Source organism: Panthera onca, chromosome C2 (assembly GCF_046562875.1).
Source record: "Panthera onca isolate mPanOnc1 chromosome C2, mPanOnc1 haplotype 2, whole genome shotgun sequence".
Taxonomy (NCBI): Eukaryota; Metazoa; Chordata; class Mammalia; order Carnivora; family Felidae; genus Panthera; species Panthera onca.
In genome coordinates, this window is record NC_138347.1 from 43,997,261 (window position 1) to 44,006,590 (window position 9,330).

General features: G+C 35.8%; 1 non-coding gene across 1 annotated transcript; it reads right to left on the reverse strand.

The window, feature by feature from the left end:
* Window positions 1-222: 222 nt before the first annotated feature.
* Window positions 223-329, reverse strand: LOC132684404 (U6 spliceosomal RNA). The gene has a single exon (XR_009612627.1). It is a non-coding gene; the product is annotated as a U6 spliceosomal RNA (small nuclear RNA).
* Window positions 330-9,330: the final 9,001 nt, after the last annotated feature.

Here is a 9,330-nt window from a genome sequence, read left to right on the forward strand (position 1 = left end):
TCAAGAGCTGGATGCTTAACCAACTGAGCCACCCAGGCGCCCTTCACATCTTCTTTATCCATTCATCTGTGGATGGACACTTAGGCTGTTTCCAAATCTTGGCTATTGTAAATGCTGCAATAAACGAAGAAGTGCTGTATCTTCTTGCATTGGTATTTTTATTTTCTTTGGGTAAATACCTAGGAGTGGAATTACTGACTCATATGGCAATTCTATTTCTAGAAAACTATGGAACACTTCATGAATGTGCATGTTATCCTTGTGCAGGGGCCATGCTAATGTCCTCTGTATTGTTCCAATTTTAGTATATGTGCTGCTGAAGCGAGCACTGTTGTTTTCCTTTTTTTTTTCAATTGTTTACTCCTCAAACTGGTTGAGCTGCATCACTTCCCTTAGGTAGAGGTCACATGTTCTCTTAGCTTTCATCTTTAGTCTCCCTTTTTGCCACACTCTGGGAGGATTTTGCTTACCATCACTGATTTAATTCTCAATAGTAGTAATTCTCCTTATTACTGCATCCATTTTTTTTTAATCTGTCAGTCCATTACAAGAGTTTATTTTGTCCTTTGCACTACTTTTTTACAATTTTGGATTATTTTATTTTCAGTGTGAACTGTCCTTCCCCACCCCCTGCCAAGGCATTGTATAATAACATCCTGATTAAACTTTGTACTAGCAGGTTCTCTTTTCATTATTTTTATAAAATAAATTCTATAAAAAATTCAGCAGATGTTCATAGCTTCTGCTAGTAGTAGTGGTATTACTATTTTCTATTGGTTAATTACATTTTGGATTAACCAAATGTTTTATCATTTTCATTATCATTATCATTATCTTTTCATTATCATTATCATTATCAGCTTTATCATTTTCAAAGAGAATTTTTTTAAACTCTAATTTACTCTTTGGTTGCTCATTAGACTTTTATGATTACAGATTGTTTTGTCATTGCCCAACTATCAGTGACTTCTCGTTTCACAGTAATAGAGTTGAATCCAAATCCCCTCCAAAGAAATCTACAATATGGCTACACCCCTATTTACAAATTTGCTGCCTTCTCCTACTCTGCACGGAACCTCCGGGCTAACTATAGAGCCATTAACTGTCACCTAAGGTCATACCAAAAAGTTATCCCCCTGCTAGTTTTTACAGATTTTTTTATCCAGACCTGAAATGTACCACCCGTCTCTACCTCCCAACTTTTAAAATCCACAAGCATGTATCTCAAAGATATATCCTTCAAACAGCTTTTTCTGATTCTTCCACTTGAGTATCTTTGTGCTTCTCTTATGAGACTTCTTACCTTGTGTCATATATTATGGTTGTCTGTGACATCTATTAGCATTACTACGATTGTAAGATTTTCTTATGGAGAAGGTTACTTTTAGACCCTATACATCTTCAGGGAAAAAAAAGAACAGTAGAATATACAACATGCTGATTTTTCAATACATATTTGTGGCATGTAATGGAACAGTTTTTTTGGTCTTCAAAATATTTCAGTAACTGTGCAAGGCTTACTAAGTAAAGATAAATCCTTAATATAGTATTAACTGATCTCACCCTCTTGTTTCCAGAGTTCAACCATGATTTACCTTTTTTTTTTTTTTAATTTGCCCATTACTCATACTCCAGACAAATTATGAGAAACTTGCTGATTCTAGAACAGCAGATGTTCATAGCTGCTGCTAGGAGTAGGGGTATTAACACATTTTCCCATTTTCATGTGTTTACTCACGTGTTCTTGTCTTAGAACATCTTTACAGTGGACAAAATAATTCCATTATTTAGTGACGAGATTAAATCCCCTTTTCTTCACTTACGGTTTCATTATTTACCTCCTTCTTGAGTAATTCTCCCTTTTCAACTTCCTCTGGTTTTTCATTCACAATATATATCACGTTTGGGTTTGTATTACTATCAATATATATCACGTTTGGGTTTGTATTACTATCAGTTCAGTCTGTTGTTTAATTTCGACTCTCATATAAGCATTACAAGTAACAGAACTGAGTTTTTTCACTTTTGTAGCCCTCTCAGAATACAATTCATGGTTTTGCATATATGAAAGATACCAAATAACTATATTTTGAGTTTATTTTGAGTATAGAAGAAATATATGAATAAATGGCAAAACAATGCTATTCCAAAAAAAAAATCTGTATGTGAAAATTAATTGAAATACAGGTGCCTAGGTGGCTCAGTCGTTTAAGTGTCCGATTTCAACTGAGGGGATGATCTCGCGGTTCATGAGTTTGAGCCGCATTGGGCTCTGTTGACAGTGCGGAGCCAGGAGCCTGCTTCCGTTTCTGTGTCTCCCTCTCTCTGTCCCTACCCCGTTCGTGCTCTCTCTCTCTCTCTCTCTCTCTCTGTCTCAAAAATAAACAAAAAAATAAAAAAATTGAAATATAATAATTAAAAGAATTACCTATAATTTAAAATAGTCTAATGGATATAATATGATTTGCATAAAAGATGATATTTCTATCCACCCACATACTCTTCTTTTGTCCTTTCAAAGAGTCTGTAGAATGTTGCACCTGGTTAAATTTTGTTTTATAACTGCAAAGCTCTACATCAATGTATATGAAAAGCTCTAGTTCTTGTACTAGGTATAACCAATAGATTCTTCTGTTGTCAGTGCAAGATTTTAATGCTACCAGTTTCTCGTGGCATGGGTACGGAGTAATAGTTAAGGACATACATGCCTTTTATTAATCATCCACAGGATGAATCTTGCTAGATTAAAACACTATTCTTTTTTTCCATTACTAGTCTACACTATTTTTAACCTTTTTATCTTTTAGTACCCAAACAATTGGAAGACAAAAACTTTCTTTCTTCCATGAAAGAACATAAGTTCTAATTATAGCCAAACAAGTGTGGTCTTCAAAAGGATAAATTTTTCCTTATTCCAGTCATCAAAAACACCATAAAACTCTACAGGGGATTTGGATTATATGTGTGTGTGTGTGTGTGTGTGTGTGTGTGTGTATATAACACATATATATGTATTTGTGAATATATATTTATGTATGAATTGTGAATATATATATTCATATATATCATGGCATCTGATGATGGCCAAGACATGATAGAGTCATAATTCCCAATGATTTAATTTGTCTATTTTGATGTTGCTGATTAACCATACAAACTGCTATTTGAAGTACACTGGTTGTGCATTTTATATTTTTGTCATTGCTATTGATCCCCAAAGTAAACTCTTCCTATATAATAGTCCTATTCATCTTTGCATTTTCAGAACATGAGTAATATGTAGTTTATAGTGTTGGAGACAGTTTTATGGAGAGTTTTATAATATATGTGAAAATCTTCACATATGCTATAGGTCATCCAGAGGAATTCTATCAAGAAACCTACATCATAAAGGCACCAACAGATGATAAGTCAAAGGAAGAAAAAATTGGGCTCAAACCCACTCAATGTTTGCAGCAAATCTTCCCACTTTTGAGTACATTTATTCTCACCAATAGAGAAACCTCAAGAGTAGTAAATAAGGAGTGACTGACTTCAGAAAACAGTAGAATACTACAATTAATTATTCTCCAATATATTAGAGTTCACTTTTTTGGAATTTACAAGGGTATTTTTGTAAAGAAAAATTCAGATTTAGTAAATTTGCCAAGTCAAGCTTCCATTACAATATATTTAACATTCCATGGAAAACAAAATCCTGAAAAGTTAAAAGGTAGAAAACCTTTTGTTGTTAACAAAATAAAGTGTGAATAATTAATGAGAGGAAAAGAATAAATTGGAGAGAAGGTCATGATCACCGCAAACAGGAGGATTTGCTCATGAGTCACACAGGGCAGAGGGCATCTGAGCTGGCTACTGATGTCCTTCTAAAACAAACAATAATTAAAAACAAAAAAACTGTTTGAGACTTGAAAAATAAATTATATTCTCCAGAACACACAAACTTGTAGTTAAACAACCAAAATAATGTAAAATATAAAAGGACTACAAAAAATAACATCACTTAAGCATTACTTTCATTTTTAAGCACATTAGTGTATTTGAAAACCAATTTTAATTTTGTTGTTCCTACTTTGAGACAATTTCTGAATATACAAAGGGGTGACCATAAAGTTAATGAATATGTGAATGTAACTTTACTTGGAATCAACTGATTTCAGAAACAAGATTATAAAAATAATTTTAATATTTTCTAGCAGAAATATCCTTAATTTGTAATAGAGGTTTATTTGACACACTTAATTTGGAGAGATGCTTCCAGTTGTTAGTACTTTGGGCCCTGAAGTTTGAAAAAGAGCTTGACTGTTGGCTTTTTAATGCAGGAATATATCTAAACTTAATTGTTCTTTCAACAAAGTGCAAAATTTTTTTCTTACCACCGGAGAGCATCTATCATACAAGAGCCACAGAACAGCCAAGTAGACAGAATGATTCAACTACTTTACATCAACCATCCATCACTGACCACTCCAGGCTGGTACATGGGTTCATGAATGCAATTTTGGGGACAAAACTGGAGGATATGCATAGCCCTAATGGACTGGTCACCAAGTCTTCTCTAATTGAACTGCTGTCTAACGTCACACGGGCCAAGAGACTAACAGCAAACCACACACTCAGCTTCTCAAAGAGCTCAAATGCCATTTGGTAATGAGTTAATTGTATTAGATCCTTTCTACACTGAAGGGGCAGTGATTCATTTTGACTGATATTAATGCATTCTAGGTATGGATTTGACTTTCCTTCCCCCATTTCTGACAATACAATCATCTGAGATCTTACGGAGTACTTCATGTACTGACAAGGCATGTTGCATAGCACAACTATAGAGCAAGGAAACTTTGTACATACATGAGTATGGGATCTACTTTTACCACACGCCATATCTTTAAGAAGCTGACAGTCTGAGAGAGCAATAAAAGGGCCTTTGAAGTCACTGCTGTGGTGCCAGCTTGGAGATGATTCTTTGAGAGGATCTGTTGCCATCACCAATGGCAACTTTATGGTGCTGTGTCCCCAAAAGGTAGAGGGATTGAAGTGGAAGTAACTGAGGGATTGAAGTGGAAGAGGTCCTGCTCGCCATTACTCCTTGTGATGCACTGTCAGCTGGGGGGAGGGGATGGTGGTGGTGCCTCTTGTCCTTGCATTCTGAACTGAGAAGATTTAAAGATTCCATTTCCAAGAGGGAAATCTCACCATCGGTGGACAGAACAAGAATTAAACTTTACACGATGGCTGCCACCCAATTAATCGAACTCTGTGCCAAAGGACCATCAGGCAAGGAAAGGAGACATCACCCTGGCAGATGATTGACTGATCATCAGGAGGAAGTGCAGCTGCTGCCACCCAGCAGGGCAGGGAGGAATATCCTTGTCATCAAGGTAGTGGTGTGCCAGTGGAGGTTCTACAACCTGTTCATCAGAGCCTGCTCTACACCTCTCTTCCCAATTCCTGTTCAGTTACACAATATTGCTAGCTTGAAACCAGCCATGGTTGGAATATTTCACTACAGCAATCGGAAAATGCTGTAAAGCAGGGCTTTCATTTTCTTTCTTTCCAGAGAGTTAGTTGTTAAACATCTGCCAGGACATCGTTCATCCAGGTGAGCTCCGGAGTCATCTCCTGGTACTCCCTTAACAAATTTTTAGATTTTTTTTTAACGTGTAATTTTAAGAAAGAGACAGAGCATGAGTAGGGGAGGGGCAGAGAGAGAGGGAGACACAGAATCTGAAAACAGGTTCCAGGCTCTGAGCATCAGCAGAGCCAGACGAGGGCTCAATCCCACAAACCACGAGATCATGACCTGAGCCAAAGTCGGATGCTTAACTGACTGAGCCACCCAGGTGCCCCAACTCCCTTAATCAATTGTAATTGAAATTGCTTAGTACAACAGTCACAGCATGAGAAGCGGTTGGTGATCAAGCACCACAAAAATGAGTGTCCAGCTACTCCACCAGATAAGCCACTTAGATGCCTCTGCTTATCTACATTAGATCCAGGGGAATTTGGACTTGATACTAGAGGAAAAAGATAATAATTATCTTAAAACCAGTTACAGCAGAAAGGACAGTAGTTTTCCCCACTGACTTTAGTTTTAAGTTTTTCCAGAAAAAGAGACGGACCAAAATGCCTGAAGATGCCTTCTCAAATGTATTGAATTTATTATACTATATAAGTGGATTCAGGAGGTGCAAAATGTAGGTTGTAGTGAATATTGTCATGTTCCACCTAAATTACCCTCCAGGACTGAGGCACTCATGTCCCAGCTACTGGGATTATTGGCTACTGAAGGCATACAACTGAGTCCATCCATGAGAATTATTCTTGAGCTAAGATATGCCTTCTCTCCAGGACCATCTCACATTCAGAGATTATCATTTGATTCCAATAGTTTCACTGAATTTTACCATCAAAGTCATCCTTTTGCCTTAAACGAACAAAAAAACCCAATTATTTTTGGTTAAATGTTCAACCGTGTCTATAAGGATAGAGTATGTGACTAAAAGCAGCTTCTAGATGAGATTGTAAGGCTCTGGTGAATGTGTGTGTGTGTGTATGTGTGTGTGTGTGTGTGCATGCGTGAGCATGATCCCATGTGTGCAACTCAACTGCTTTTTAATAAACAGTTAAATTCATTTAAAAAAATCAGTCTTGTATTTGCTTTCCTTTAATACGTTACCTGATAGTGATAGTGTAGGAGAGAAGGTGTCTCTTCCTCATTTATCTTTAATTATTGAAGCTTACTGATAGTCATAATACTAACATAATTAGTGCAAACACCGTATTAGCTTGGTCACTTTGCCACACTTGATTCCTTCCTTGAAAATGCTAACTGAAATCTGAAGCCCAGCAGCAAACAAGTCATAAACTGGGTTAAATCATTACCCTCACAACTGTTGTCATCCACATCTGTGGAAAATGAAGATGCCATGGCCAAGAAAGAAGCTCTTTTGAGGATAAGAAAGGGAGATCAGTTGGCTGCATTATTTCTTATACTATAATTACTTTGAAGACCTTGCAGTTAAGAAATTAATTTAATTGTCCGTATGTAGAAGGTTGGGAGATAGGATATACTGTCTGTCTTACTTTTACCTCCTAAATAACTCAGAATCAAGGTCTATATACTCTCCTTGCTGGATTTTCTACCTTAGTCCCAGATGTCCTACCAAAAGTTGCTCAAAAAGAAACTGCTGTATATCTATCATAATAACAATCACATAAAGGCACTGTACAATATAAGCCCATAGAGAATAAAAATTTATTATGAAATGAAGCTTATTTTTAAATCAAATCCTTTACTTACCTTGCCAAACATTCTGCTCAGATTGTCATACAAAAACTCATTTTTTGGTTTCACTGTTCAATGGTTTAATCAAAATACTTATTAATATTTAGAGAATGATCATTATGAAACTGGATACTGTTTAACCAAGGACAAACAAACATGTACTAAAGATGGAAAAGAAAAAAAAAGAACAACTCCTGTGTTCCTTAAAACTGCCCTTTAGTTGTTGTCATGGGGAATTCTCCCATAATTCCTAGCATTGTATCTGTTTATATTAGTATTGACTTTACATTTTCTAAATATTATAAATTAACTGATTATATAGCCATCCCTGTTGGTTGTAAAGGACCCAGGAATGAAGAGACATTATGTTTCCTTATTTACAGTTAGGGGGAAAAATTACATGTAAAATAACATACAGGGTAAAACACTATTAATGCATATCATTTACTGCATGGTTATTACTTTGTCCTACTTTTTGTCATGTACATTTTGTATACCATATCAACTTAATCCGAAGAACCAACAATAATTTATATTTAGAATAAAAAGGGTTCATGGAAGGTAAGTAAACTTGGGGGTGCCTGGGTGACTCCGTTGTTTGAGTGACTGACTCCTGATTTTAGCTCAGGTCATGATCTCATGGTTGTGGGATCGAGCCCTGGATTGGGCTCTGTGCTGGTCATGGAGCCTGCTTACAATTCTCTCCTTCCCTCTCCCTCTTTTCTTCCCCTGAGCACATGCACACATACATTCTCTCTCTCTTTCAAAGAAGAGGAAGGAGAAGGAGAAGGAGAAGGAGAAGGAGAAGGAGAAGGAGAAGGAGAAGAAAACGTAAATTTTCCCATCACAAAGTCAAATTTTAAATCAGATTCTACTGATATATGACCATGTTTGAATTTATTTCATCATCTTACTTATTAATTAACAAGAATATATATATTTCTGTAACACAGTATAATACATAAGAAACATAAGGGGGATGAACTGAACACCTGCATTGTTTTTAGCATACTCTGTATATTCTCTCTTAGTTATTTAAAAGAATAAGAATCAAGTTTCATTATGAATAGGAATCACTATTTAAATTTTTAAAAATATTCATTGAGGACTTACCAATTCCAAGACATTTGGATCTTGGTAAATGAAATACTTATTATTAGTTGGGTGGTGAAAAACAAATGAAGTCAAATATAGATATTTATATTAAAATATGTATATAAGTGCAAAAATAAAAAACTTGGTATTTTAAAGACTCCATTAAAATAATAATAATATAGCTATTCATAAAGTGAGAGTATCATAGGGGAATTGAGGCATTGGCAACTAGGGAAGAATTCACTAGAAGCATTGCTCATATAACCTTTGATAAGTGAGAAAAAGCTTGCCATCTGAACAAGCAGGAAGAGAGAACACCAGTATAGAAATAGGAATGATGGTTTCGTAGGAAGGAATTCAGTTGGCTCAATTCACTAAAAAAGCTCCTTATAGTGGGAGCATAATGAGTAAAGGGTAGATTGATACACTAAGACAACAAATTGTTTCCCTAAAGTAACCTGTGATTTCTACTAAGAAGTGCATGTCAAACTGGTTCCAACTTTCAACCTGAATAAATGGTAACGTGGTGACATTTTAGGCTAGTAGTTCTCATATATCAAAAGTGAAGTCTTCCCTCATCTCTACTATACATTTAAGAATTCAGGTTTTGTTTCCAGCAGGTAAGAATCTAGTAACTATTACTCTACTCTCACTCTCCTGCTATGTCACATTCACTTATCAGCTGCATGTGCATGGGCATCTTATCTCCCTGAAGTTCTGTTTCTTCTTTGATAAAAAGGTCACAATAATACTTTTTCTTTTCTCGTGAATTGTAAAGATCTTTGTGTTTAAAATTCTTTCAAAATCACCAAGATGAATCACTTACTCTTCAGTCATTGCATCAGTGTTAACTTAGATCAGACCATCACCAAAAAGTGGAGAGAGCACAGAGCCTCAGGAGGATATTACACTGGGGGAAAGAGAAATGGAGCAAATAGGAGGTAGGA